General features: G+C 39.4%; 1 protein-coding gene across 32 annotated transcripts in view; it reads right to left on the minus strand.

Moving 5' to 3' along the window:
* The window catches only part of Rims1 (regulating synaptic membrane exocytosis 1), a 501,635-nt gene that overhangs the window by 468,818 nt on the left and 19,599 nt on the right, over nucleotides 1–13,218 (minus strand). The window lies entirely within an intron of this gene.

Here is a 13,218-nt window from a genome sequence, read left to right on the forward strand (position 1 = left end):
AACATTTTCTCTGCCTTGACATTACTCTGACCTTGCCTTAGAGCCACTTCCAATTAATAGAGCACTCTTAGACCAATCTGTTAGTGTTATTAATTTGTCCCCTCTTCTCAATATGATGGCACTATCACCAGCAATGATGCTGGTATTTAAAACTTGAAGAAACAATACAAACAAAAACCCTGTGTAACAAATACAACAACACACACCCAGCCTGTGCTATACCTGTTTGTCCTCCATGTTCCTACCCCCCTACCTTCCCCCATTGGACACATGACTGCAGTTTATCTTCATAAAGCCCATGTCTGACCATGTAATTGTTTTTCTCAAATATTTAGCTACATTCTTAATTCTTGACTCACTTTTTTTCCTACCTAAAAACTAAAAGGTCTTGGCTTGGCATTAGATTCCATACTTAGCCACCGTAGGTCAGTCTCAGCTCTTCATTTCTCCTAGGTGCTATATATTAAAATGGACTCCTTCCTGTTTTCTCATCTTTACTCATGTCTTCCGTGGGTATCTTTCCTGTGTATATGGTTGCACTCTATGCTCAAATCCCATTTCCCACTTCACTATCTACTGGAAGGCAATTCTTTCATTCAAAGCAACTTCTAGATCCCTCATCTGACAGTAACTCTTTGGCTGACCTCTCAGGGTTTTAGCTACAATTCTATTATGGGATACATGACATTTTAAACTGATTTTAAGTTAACTTTGTAGGATTCTCATCTCCCATACAAAATGACTTCAATCTGCTTCTAACAGCTGTCTGATGAATATTATGACACCTTAAGGAAGTCACCTGGGCACTATAGATGCTAAACTCTCTTCTTTCTAGAAAATCCTGAAACTCTCAAAATGGATAGGTAGACCCATATACCCACTACCTGCCAGTAGTTTCCTGGAATTACACACTACCCAGGAAATGTTTGCTTACTTTCTCTTCACAGCTACCTTTGTGACCAGTCCTAGTTATTTGTATACATGTCTGGGAGAACTTCTGGGGCCATGGGGGCAAATACCTATTTCCATAAATTTAGTCCATTGCAACAACACAGCCAGTTATGTGGAAGTCACCTGCTACATTTTGCTGTTGTCAATTCCCAACAGTAAGCATTCTACTTGTTCAAAATCATTTTCATTTATTCTGATCATTTACGTTACAGTCCATTTCACACAGTCCTTCACCCCAGAAGCATCTATAAAACCCCAACTCTATCTTCCCACTTGTATTTCCTGATGGTGATTCCCTAGAATCAAGCACTTCATGGGGCCTTGGAACATCTTCCCGTTTAGTGTGTCCTAATTCACTTGACAAATCTCCAGTTCTGGTTAAACCCAACTCTATACATGTCCTATGCCTAGACTCAAACAGCTGAACTTCACAAAACAAAACATGGAGACAGAGAGACCACTCAATGGACAGGGCACTTGTTCTTCAACCTTAAGGGCTTAAGGTCAAATGCATGCATACCCCTCTGGCACCAGAAGTGTGTAAGGTAAAAACAGGCAGATCTCTGGAGTTTGCAGGCTAGCTTTTCCCACTGAAATGGCCAGCTCCAGGTTCTACAAGAGACCCCTATCTCAAGAGAACGAGACAAAGTGACATCATATCAGGTCACCTCACATCCTTCTCTGGCCTTCACATATAAGCATGTGCATGCATGTACCCTACACATGTGCACATAAGAAACAAACACACACCATACTGCAACACATGCCCAGGCATACACACGCACTCAAATTAAAAACTTGATCTCAAGCTTCAAATAAATCCTCAGGATTTGCTGACAGCTAAGTTCATCAACTCATTGTCTAGATTTACTGGTTCATACGTTTCCCTTCCTTCTGAGATATGTGTTCTCATTGATCTCAGCTTGTTATATATTGCTATATACATTCTGAGGAGAGACGGAATCAAAAGAGAATTCCCACAGATTTCACAACCTCTGCATCTATCACTTTCTCTGTACATGCAAATAGCCTACTTCTCAGTCTGCACAGACATTCCTCTAGCCCACCCTGGCCTTGCTGTAGGAGTTTATCCCCTCTCACGCCATGTATTTCAGTCTTGAATTTATCCCTACTCCTGCACATCAACAAACTATTTCTCTTAAACCTTAAATAACCCTATTCCAAAGAGTGCATAAAGTTAGGATTTAATTTTTTCTTAAAACAAACAAACAAAAACAAACAAAACTCCACATTGTCTCTAAGGGACGCTCCTTGTTTTGTTTCGCTTCTATCAAAATTGTTCAAAAGACAAACCATCCTTGCATTCACCCTTTCTTGGTTGAACCTACTCAGGCTGTGTTTTGTTTTGCTTCACTTTTAGATGCACAGTTGTTTTAATGAGGGTGTGACTGGCTCCCACACTGTCTACTCAATGACAGACTCTTCACTGTCTTTCTTAATTGTGTTTCTCTTCTTCCATTTAATATTCCACCTTTTGATGGGTTCACGCTAGCTCACTTGCTACTTCTTCTTAGTCTTTTGCACAGGCTCTTTTTTCCTCCTCTCTGGTTAAAATCTCTGTTGGGCCAGCAAGATACCTCAGCAGGTTAAAGGCCCTCTCTGGGCAAGTTTGTCGAGGGGTATTTGATTCCCATGTAAAATAAGAAGTAAAGAATCAATTCCAAACTTGTATTCCATAAAAAATGCCATGGCACATGTGCTTACTGCCTCTATCTATCATCTATCTATCTATCTATCTATCTATCTATCTATCTATCTATCTATCTATATCCATCTATATATCCATCCATCTATCCATAACACACATACAATAATATAATAATATTAATAATAATAAAATCTAACAATCCCACAGTACAATCTTCTACATCTTTCTCTTCCCTATCTACTGTTTTTAATCTAATCCCAATTGCATAAGTTCTTAAAATACTTGTAGTTGATTACTTCATTAACTTCAAATGTATGTATCTAGCCTCTATACTTCATGAGTTCTAAATACAAATATTAAGCTGTCTGATCAGTATTCCCAATTGTACATCTAATGATCACCTCAGTTCTTATGCTCCAAAAATGAATACCTCATCTGGCTGGGTCTCCTCTGTAAGTACACACATCACAGCAAAGGGCACATAAGTCATCAGGTTTCTCTGGCCTTTAACTTAAACAGAGGTGTGTCCTTTTGTTGTTCTAAAAAACAGGGGGACCTGGGCTGTGGCCCTGGCCTGGCCTGCTGAGGCTCTCTCTCTCCCGGGTGGCAGGGGGCCTGGTGCTGAGGCCCTGGTCTCTCTCTCTCCACTGGGGCTGGCCTGTTTGCTGCACGGCCCCTTAATTAAAAAGAAAGCAATGTATGAATGAGTTATTTTATTGTAGGAAGGATATGATTTGTTACGTAGAGAGAAAGAAAGAAGAAGAAGGAGAGAGAGGGAGAAAAGAAGAAGGAGAGGGAGAAAGGCAGAGAAGAGAACAAAGAGCAGAGAGGAGAGAGAGAGCAAGAGGGTAAGAGTTAGAGAAGAAGGGTAAGGGTGAGAGAAGAATAGGAGAATAAGAGAGTGAGGAGGGGACAAACCACCCCTTTTATTGTATGGGGTGTGGCATGCCTGGCTTGTGGTCAGATGACTGTGTGTAAGGTCCAGCTAGAATGCTGGGAGTTTGAGGCAGTGTCTGCCTGATAGAGCACACTTCTCCTGCAGGGGCAGCTGTGAGGGGTCTGGGCTGAAATCTGAGCCATTGGTCTCAGGAGCAATTCACAGAACGCCTACCATCCCTCGTGAGCAAATTACTTCGCTCAGTGTGTCTCCGGGGTTCTGAGGTGGCTCTGCTCTACTGGACTCCGGCTGTCAGAACTGTTCACTGTCCCTCATCCTTTCATTCATACTACACAAACCTGAGAAGATCTTGCTAGCTCTACCCTTTAAATGCATCTTGCGTTCAAAGCTTATGGGTCACCCTATCCTTAGTGCTTCTGTGTCTTGAACTATAGTCAGTTCTTCACAGTCATGTTTCTTACCTTCTATGCTAGACCTCTCCATGGATATTTGTTACACAGAATCCTGTCTCTCCAGATGACTTTCCAATATTAGTAACCCACAGCTCAAAGCTTTATTTCAGGAAGACCTACACAACCTTCACCTATTTTTCCCAGCCCTTTCTAGCTCTCTGAACTGCTATCACATAGACTCTCTTATATACTGTGCAGAAGCACCACCTGTCAATAAAAAGCTGATGGCCTATTAGCTAAAGGCAGGAAGTTGAAGGTGGGAGTTCTAGTGCAGAGACTAGAACTCTGAGAGTTAGCCAAAGGCAGGAAGATTCTTCTTGGACTCAGTGGGCACAGATTGTGAAACAGAGGGGCAGAACCCAGCCATGTCGGTGAACTCAGGTTAGAATAGACGGGTTCATAAGTTAAAAGCTAGTTGAAAAACAAGCCCCAGCTTGTGGCCTACACATTTATTCATAAATAAATAAGTTCCTGAGTCATGTCAGGAACTGGGGCTCAGAGTAGAAAGCACATGGTTAAAATAGACTAATATGCAACTCAGAAAAAGTGCATACTGTGTCAATCTGTGACATTGTCCCTAACTGTCCTCCTGCCTAAAAGTCTCCTCCGCCTAATATTAGAGTATTTCTTATTCTCTTCTACTCAGAGCTCTACTTAAACTATCTCCTCCTCGGGGAGAGCTATCTTGACTATCCTATCTGAAATTGCAGCTTTATCATCTTTGACTCTCCTGTCCCGCTTCCCCCTCTATTTATGCCCTTACTCAAGGGGAAGCCATACAACTAATCAATAATAACAGTAAGTGCTTACACAGCACTCGTGGGCCCGGCACTTCTTTGAGTACTTCACATATATTAACTCAACAGCCCTATACTGCACTTTTATTATCCTCCCATCACATGTAGAGACCCTGAAATGACAGCAAGGTTAAAAAATATGCCATGGTCACACAAGCGAGTGGCAGAATGATAATGTAGTTCTGTATTCTTGCCTCCTAATGTGTCATGTTATATACGTTATATTCATCAGAATCTAAGCTGCAGGAGGGTAGGAACACTGGTTGCCATTACTGTACTGTCACCCAAATTACAGACACTCAGTAAATAAAGACTGAATAGGGACAGATAAGTCAAGATGTGTCTTCCTGGTCCCTGCCCCAACCTCACCATCCTAATTGGCAATATCTAACAATAACTAACTCAAATAATGATATCATTGCCTACATAAATAATAAAAAGTAGGTTCTGAGTGAACCTGCAAAGGTCTTTTAGATAGATGGTGTTTAAAAACTTCTGGATTGACAAGATATCTTTAAAAGTTGTACTCATGATTCTTCATTATTCTAGAAAGGAAAGACCATTAACACGTTAATACTATGATAAGCCCAGAGAACTAAAGCTAAGCAAGCTCCTGAAGGCAGGTTTTAAGCCAACTCAGGATTATACAAACTTAGAATGAATTCTTAGAAGCAGAAATATCCAAGGGTCTAAATGACCCTTCAGCCACTGGAAAAAGAGCAGGAAGTGAATTTTTTGAAGGAACATAAAAAGTAAATTTTCATGACTGGTGGAACAATGAATGGGCTTAGCTCTGGGTCTGCTAGAAAATGCCGCTGAGTCACAGCTGAGACACTTCCTTGGACTCCCCAACCTGTGAAATGAGATTTCTGCATGCTAGTTACTTTTGCTGACTTTTTATAGTAGTATGTTAACTATCAGAATGAAAAGCTATTCCTGGAACTCATAAGGCTTTCCTAATCACTCATCTACATTATTTAAAAAAAAATCTTTCCATTAGAAGCAAATATTACTAATAATCTTGCATGTTTAAATATCATCATTATTAACATTGAGCTCCACACGTTTTTGGCAAATGATTTAGTAGTTCTTATTACATATTTATATTTAACAGTTGTCTGTGTACAAAAATATTAACTCATGTCATCCTCCACACACCTCTGCGAGGAGCTGAAGCATCGAGGAACTGGGTGGCTTTCTCAGTCACATCCCTCTATACTCTCATTTGAGCAAGAAGCAGGAAATGCACGGTACAACAGTTAGCGGCTACCCTGGATGAAGAGGGCTCACAGGTACTTGAAGAGAAGGCATAGGAACAATTGGTAAATTGGTTCGGCTGCCTACACTGGGCAAGTTTGTTCCACGATGCCAGCTGCTGACATTCAGAAACGCTGTTTAAAAGAAAGGCAGATTGTCTTTATATGCCAATAGAAAGATTTGTTCTGGAGCAGCTTGACCATAGTTGGACAGAAAATGAGGGCAAACGTGAAAAAGTATGAGTAGCAGGATTGGGATAATATAAAGAATAAGGCCTGGATAGGAAAGGTTGTGTGTGTTTGTGTGTGTATGTGTGTGTGTGTGTGTGTGTGTGTGTGTGTGTGTGTATGATGTATGTGTATGTATATGTGTGTATGGTATATGTGTGTGTATATGTGTGTATGTATATGTGTGTGTGTATGTATGTGTGTTTGTGTGGTGTGTTTATGTATATGTGTATTGGTGTATATCTGTGTATGTGTGTATATATGTGTGTGTATGGTGTATGTGTGTGTATATGTGCATACTTGTGTGTATGTGTGTGCATATCTGTGTATATGTGTGTGTATGTGTGCGTGTTTATGTGTATGTGGGTGACTGTTTGTGTGTGTGTGTGTGTATGTGTATGTATGTCCAAAATACAATGATATGAAAAACGGCGGGAAATCCATATGGAGGAGAGGAGGCTCTGGTTTCACGTGTATAATTTTGGTGAGGAGGGCTAGTTGGTGGAAACTGCTGTCATCATTGTCAAAAGCAAGCTCCTCCAATGAAATGAATTTGAAGCAGCACATGTGCTTAACAGAGACAACAAATACTCACCAAGCTTCCATGATGTTAAGGCACTCCAAGAGCTGCACAGAAGATTCAATCTAAGACACAATTAGTCTATAACAACCCTTGTGCAAGCCGACTGTGAAAAGCAGTTGAGATTTTGGAGAATGGTATACATCTTCTGGTGTGTGCCTTTTGCTTTTGGATTTGAGAATTTGCCATCAGAGGTCATTTCTCTCTAAAGAGTTGAAGTTATTTCTCAAAGAGTAAATAATAAATCGTAGAGTCCTTGATGGAGCACAAATTATTTAACTAAGTTTAATGGAGACTATAACAACTTCCCACTTGATTTTGACAGTTCTACAGTCATATAGTTATTAGAGAAAGAAATCTGCACTTTACAACTCACAAACACTCATTCCCATGGGTATAGACACATCTAAGTTATTCTACATACAAATTATAAAGTACACCAATTCCTCTTCAAGAATAACTTGGCATATTTATTACTAACATTGATATTTAATTTCTCCTTAGTTTCATCTTAGCTCTGAGAGCGAATTTGCCTTTTTAAACTTAGAAGAAAAAATCCTCAGCAAAACAGCCATGTTTTGATCTAAAGCAGCACTTGTGTGCACTCTTACACCACGTGCATATTCCTGTTTGCCATAAGAAATACCTGGCTTGGTATTCAGAGCATCATCTAATAAGTGTTTGACTGTTTTAAAACTGAATGAGAAAACATTGTTTATTGTGGAAGCATGATCAATTGGAATGTTATGTTTTTCTGTTAAAAAAAAATAATGTACAAGTCACTCTCACAAATGAAGGGAAAACCACATTGGTGCATTCACCCAGAAATACGAAAAGAGCTGACCAGTGGTGGTGCAGGCCTTTAATGCCAGCACTTGGGAGGCAGAGGCAGGCAGATTTCTGAGTTCGAGACCAGCCTTGTTTACAGAGTGAGTTCCAGGACAGCCAGGGCTATACAGAGAAAACCTGTCTCGAAACAAAACAAAACAAAACAAAAAAGAAATACAAAAAGATGAAATCCTATATTTGGGGCACCACAGAAAGGCTAGTGTGTCTCCTATGATGGGCGTTAAAGAACTGAATGCCTTTTATCTGGCGGCCTCACCCCATGCCACTTGAGTAACTGCTCTTTCTCAGGACTGGTCAGGACAGCTTCCCACGGATGCCTAGGTTTATTTTCAACCACACCCAAGTGGCAAGAGAAGGAAGCACTGCTTTAACTCTGCTGTGTACGCCTGTTCCCCATGCTAGTCCTCAGGAGACTGGAGACTGTCCAAAGCTCTCCACAGAAGGGCCCTGTAGACTGAGAAAGAATCCTACATTCCTAGATAAAAGAACCCACAAGACAGAAGCCTACATGTCACCATCCTTCCTGTGCTTCTTTTAGAAATGTTTTTCTTACTTACTCATTCAAAGGAACTCCTGAGTCACTTCTATAGGCATTTCCTTAGCAACCATGTTAAACAGGATTTGATGTAATTTTTCAAAACTTTATATTATGAACATGAGAGATAGGGTGGTAAGAGTCAAAGGTGGGGGATATTGAATCTATTCTACAACAACAGTGAAGTTTATAAAACGTAAGAAAATAGACTGATTTCCACATAATAATACTTGGTCTCCAACCTGTGTTTACTGATTTTCAAAACACATTCAGCAATTCATCAACAAACTATACCTACAAGCCTCAGATCCATGTCCCTTGTCCATTGACTGATGGGTCAATGGCACCTCCAAGGAATGTCTGAATATGAACTCCATTTCAAATATTTCATAATATAAATAATCACTAACATGGCAAATACTTCACACAGTTCATATAAACAAAATAAATTTTTCAAGAAAAAAATAAACAGCAGAATTCAAAAACCCAGTTCTATCTTTACATATTAGCACACAGTACATTTAGTGATAAGATCAAAGGAACCTTTGATTAAAGAAAGAGGGAAGTCTGAAGTCCTCTCCATTCAGAACTGCAATCTAAATTGGCGGCAGTCAACTGTTTAGAGAACAAAGGCAAATACGCAGGGTATCACACACTCTCCATCCACAGCATCGTGAAATAAAGGATTTTATTTTTCATTTTCTGGTGTACAAATTAAAGCCAAAATACCAGATTCCTTTTCATGCCACTGAGCTTGGACTGAAAATACTTTTTAAACTTATTTATTTTGCTAATAGATTTTATGTTGGGCAATATAACTCAGTACCTAATACATGCTACGTGCTCAGTAAATATTTAGACAATTAAATTGAATGTTTAAACCTGTGTTCTTTCCAAAGGCCCAATATTTGGCTAGTGTCTCATGAGGGCTCTGTGACCATCTTCTTTACCATAGAAGAGGCCCCAGGCTCACTGTGGCAAGTCACTGCTGGGAAGAGTGTGGAACCACCCTCAGGACACTATGACGTGCTCCTCAAATGAGCTAGTGGTAAAAGAGTGACTAACTGCACACGTCCTTTACAAATAAAAATGTTACTATGACAAGATGAAGAGCGAGACTCCGAGAGCGACCAATGGAGAATATTTAGATTATAGTCCACCACTTTATGTTTCAAAAAAACATAAAAAGAAGTAAAGACTCCTGCCAAAGAAAGAATGATGAAAGAAAATTAATTTGTGTATGAGAAACGTTTTAGAGACAAGTCACATGTATGAACTGACTAGCAGCAATAACTCGGCCAAGTGACTTTCCTGTGAAAAAGTGCGCACAGACTTCTCTGGCTTTACAGTCAACTCCTCTATTCTATTCTGACATAACTCCCAGGTTATAGAAAAGGCAACATGGATCTCTGATTTTTCCAAGTCATTCTGTACCAAATCCAACTTCCTTTCCCTTCTTTTCTCCCCTCCCCACTGCAGAACAGAAGATGGATGCTCAGGACTCACACATACCAAGCGAGCATCCCCCAGTAAAGCTGTAATTCCAGACTCTCTTTTTGATTCAACAGACTGCTTTCTAAACCCCAAATTCTAATGAACCGTTGTATGCTTACATATAGGGGAAGCAATTAAAGTGGGATTTCCTCCTTTCTGTTAGCACACTGACTGGATGAGCCCACTGCATTTCCATGGAGATAGCTACATCAGAAGAAAAACAATTTGGAATGGAAAGTTCACAAAGGCCTGAAATAGGAACTCCTTGATATATCCTGTTTCATCATAGAGATGTCCTTTACTTTGTAGGCACCAACAGGTTTGTTAAAGCTTTAATTATTTCTTTATTTTTGAGATTATAATTACATCATTTCTCCCCCCAAACCCTCCCATACACGTCTCCTTCCTCTCTTTCAAATTCATGGCATCCTTTTTATTAGTTGTCACTGTATATGTATATGAGCATATATACACATAACATATATACATATGTATATACATATACATACATATACATACATATACATATTATAAATACACATATAAACCCTGCTCAGTTTGTATAATGTAGCTTATGGTACTCACATGCATGTTTCCAGGGATGACTACTTGGTACTGAACAACCAACTGGTATGTTTTTTGCTGAGGAAGAACGTTTCTCCCACTCTCAGCAGTCCATACTTTCCTGTAGGTCTTTGAATGGTGCTGAAGCCTTGTGTAAATAAATATTATTTAATAATATATATACACCTTTAGACTAACATATATCTAAAAGGGGAAATTTCAAAGATTTTGTGTTTCAAAATAATGAAGAGGATTTTTCTTTTCTTGAGATAATCTGCATCTGCAGAAATTATCCACTCAGAAAAGAGACATTTTAGGGATTTGGTTTTCTTTTTATAATTTGTTGTTGTTGTTATTTAAATTTTAATGTGTATACATGGGTACCCAATCATATGTAAATTCACTGCAAATATACCAATGTCCACAGAGATCAGTGCTATGTGTCGGATCCTCCAAAACTCAGGTTGCAGGCAATTGAGAGCTCTGTGATCTGGTTGCTGGGAACTGAACTTCTATAGGAGTGCTCTGAACCACTAAGACATCTCTCTGGTCACAAATTGAAACTTTTCATCTTGAGTCTATTTCTTTTCTAACGTCCAATATATACCCTGCCAACACTTCAGTATGTAAGAATCTGGGGGAAGCTTTGTGCAATTACTATATAACCGACCATGACAGGTGTGTATTTTCATCCTAAGCTCTTATTTAGAAGAATTCAATCCTAATCTCAAGGCAGAAGAATAGTCCTCTGAAGAGCGTGGACGGGGAGAGGTCCACTCAACTCTAACGCTCTCTCCATGCACAAGCTTCTTACACCTCAGGGGAGTCCCTGTATTTTTCCCATCCCTAGAAGATAGTCCCAGTTGAGCAAGGTAGTGCTCCTCAATGAATTCAGTCTCATAAAGGTATTATTTTTGTGTACAATTCAATGCCGAAAAGTCAGCTTCCTGAGGGAGACTTTAATGTGTGGAGACTCTTTCCAAGTGTATTTTCAAAGGTAAATGCAATGGTATTTAAGTCTCACCATATCTCCTTCTGCCTTTGAAACCGTATATACAAATAAGATTTGACTCTTTCCACCCCATTAGAACTTCAAAAATTACCATTTTGATGTCCCCACTTCTCCCTCAAGTTTCTTTCCTAGAGCAAGACCAGTGGATATCGTCCCACTATCAGGAGATGTTTAGATTTTTTCCTGAGTGTTGTTGTTGTTGTTGTTGTGTTGATTATTCAACCAAAGGATATGAGAAAATCCTAAGATGAAGGAAAAGTATCAAACTATGGAGAACATCTTTTGCACAGCTTTCTAGGCAGATTCAGCCTCACGCAGAAGTACCCTCAACTATTCTATTCTATCTAGCACAGGTTCAGGCAGGCATACATAGGAAGATTCAGCCTCACGCAGAAGTACCCTCAGCTATTCTATTCTATCTAGCACAGGTTCAGGCAGGCATACATAGGAAGATTCAGCCTCGCGCAGAAGTACCCGCAACTATTATATTCTATCTAGCACAGGTTCAGGCAGGCATACATGTGAAAATACCTCCCAAACCAATATTCTTCCTGACACATTTAACAAGAGTAAATGCATATTATCTCTAAATTAGTTATATTTTTAATTAAATTTATTTCATTATTCATTTGGGGAAGTAAGCTTGTATACAATGACGACATATGTAGGAGTCAGAATATAACAGATGAGAAGCTGTCTTCTTCAACCATATGGGTCCCAGGAACTGAACATGGCACCAGGCTTTGGGGTTATATGTCAGCTCAGTATCTCTAAAACCAATTCTGGATTACAAAGGCTATGGAATAGGCAATTGTAAGGTCAATGTCATGAACAGTAAAGAATAATTCAAATCATAAAATTTGGACAATACTTTGAAGTATCCCTATCCATACCAAGTATTCAGATGAATTCTGCCAACAAGGCATATGTGTGTGTTTGTGTGTGTGTGTGTGTGTGTGTGTGTGTGTGTGTGTGTGTGTGTCATTTTTTAACCTTTGAAAACCATTTAAATCACAGGAAAAATAAATAGCATTGATCATTACAAGTTATCAATTCAAAACATAAAACTTCATAGGCTAATTACAAAACTCTTATAGTCCATGACATTGGTAAGCATAATGCACCCCAGTGTGCATCCTTGAAGTGAACACTGTGTACCAACTGGACACCATAAACAGTGCCAGGCCCAGTACATGGTCCAGATATCCCACAGCCAGCATTTGATTGACATATGTCCAGTAAAAGAAGAAACCATGTTCATTATGTTCCAAGCTTCCAGAGTCCAGCAAATGAAACCTTTAATTTTTACTTTGCTTGCTTTATCCTAATACAGCATACTTTAAAATAAAAACTGTATTTTCACTCTGTAAGTGGACAGCCAGCTAATGAATGTTCTGTTCATAGATAGTTATTTTTAACTTTCTCTTGACCAGGGTAAATGCGTGTGCATAGAACATGCACAGAACACACACCCTTCTCTCTCCCTCTCTCCCCCTCTCTCCCATTCCCTCTTCTCTCTCTCTCTCTCTCTCTCTATCCTTCTCTGATTTCCACAGTCTTCTGCACATAGCCTCCCTACTTCAAAGTTCTTCACTGTGCCTAAACTAACTTTCTCTTTGCTGCCTTTGAGATCTCTAAAGACAGATTTGAACAATCAAGCTGACATCTTCTGACCATCCACCTCATTGTAGTTCATCTGTGATTAGAAAGATGGGCTGAGTCCCCAGCCAGGCTGGCTTTGTGCTCAGGGACACAAAAACCAAAAGGATAACATCAACAATACAGGACTGCCAGCAAGAACTTTTTAGAGTCCAAATTGCATTTAATCAAAGGTTGACTCTATAGTAATTTTTATCTGATCCAAACAGTATAAAATTTACTATCAGTATTACCAGTAATTAAAAACCACTTCAGATAAATTAAAAACTACTGT

This window comes from Mastomys coucha, unplaced genomic scaffold (genome assembly GCF_008632895.1).
Source record: "Mastomys coucha isolate ucsf_1 unplaced genomic scaffold, UCSF_Mcou_1 pScaffold14, whole genome shotgun sequence".
NCBI lineage: Eukaryota > Metazoa > Chordata > Mammalia > Rodentia > Muridae > Mastomys > Mastomys coucha.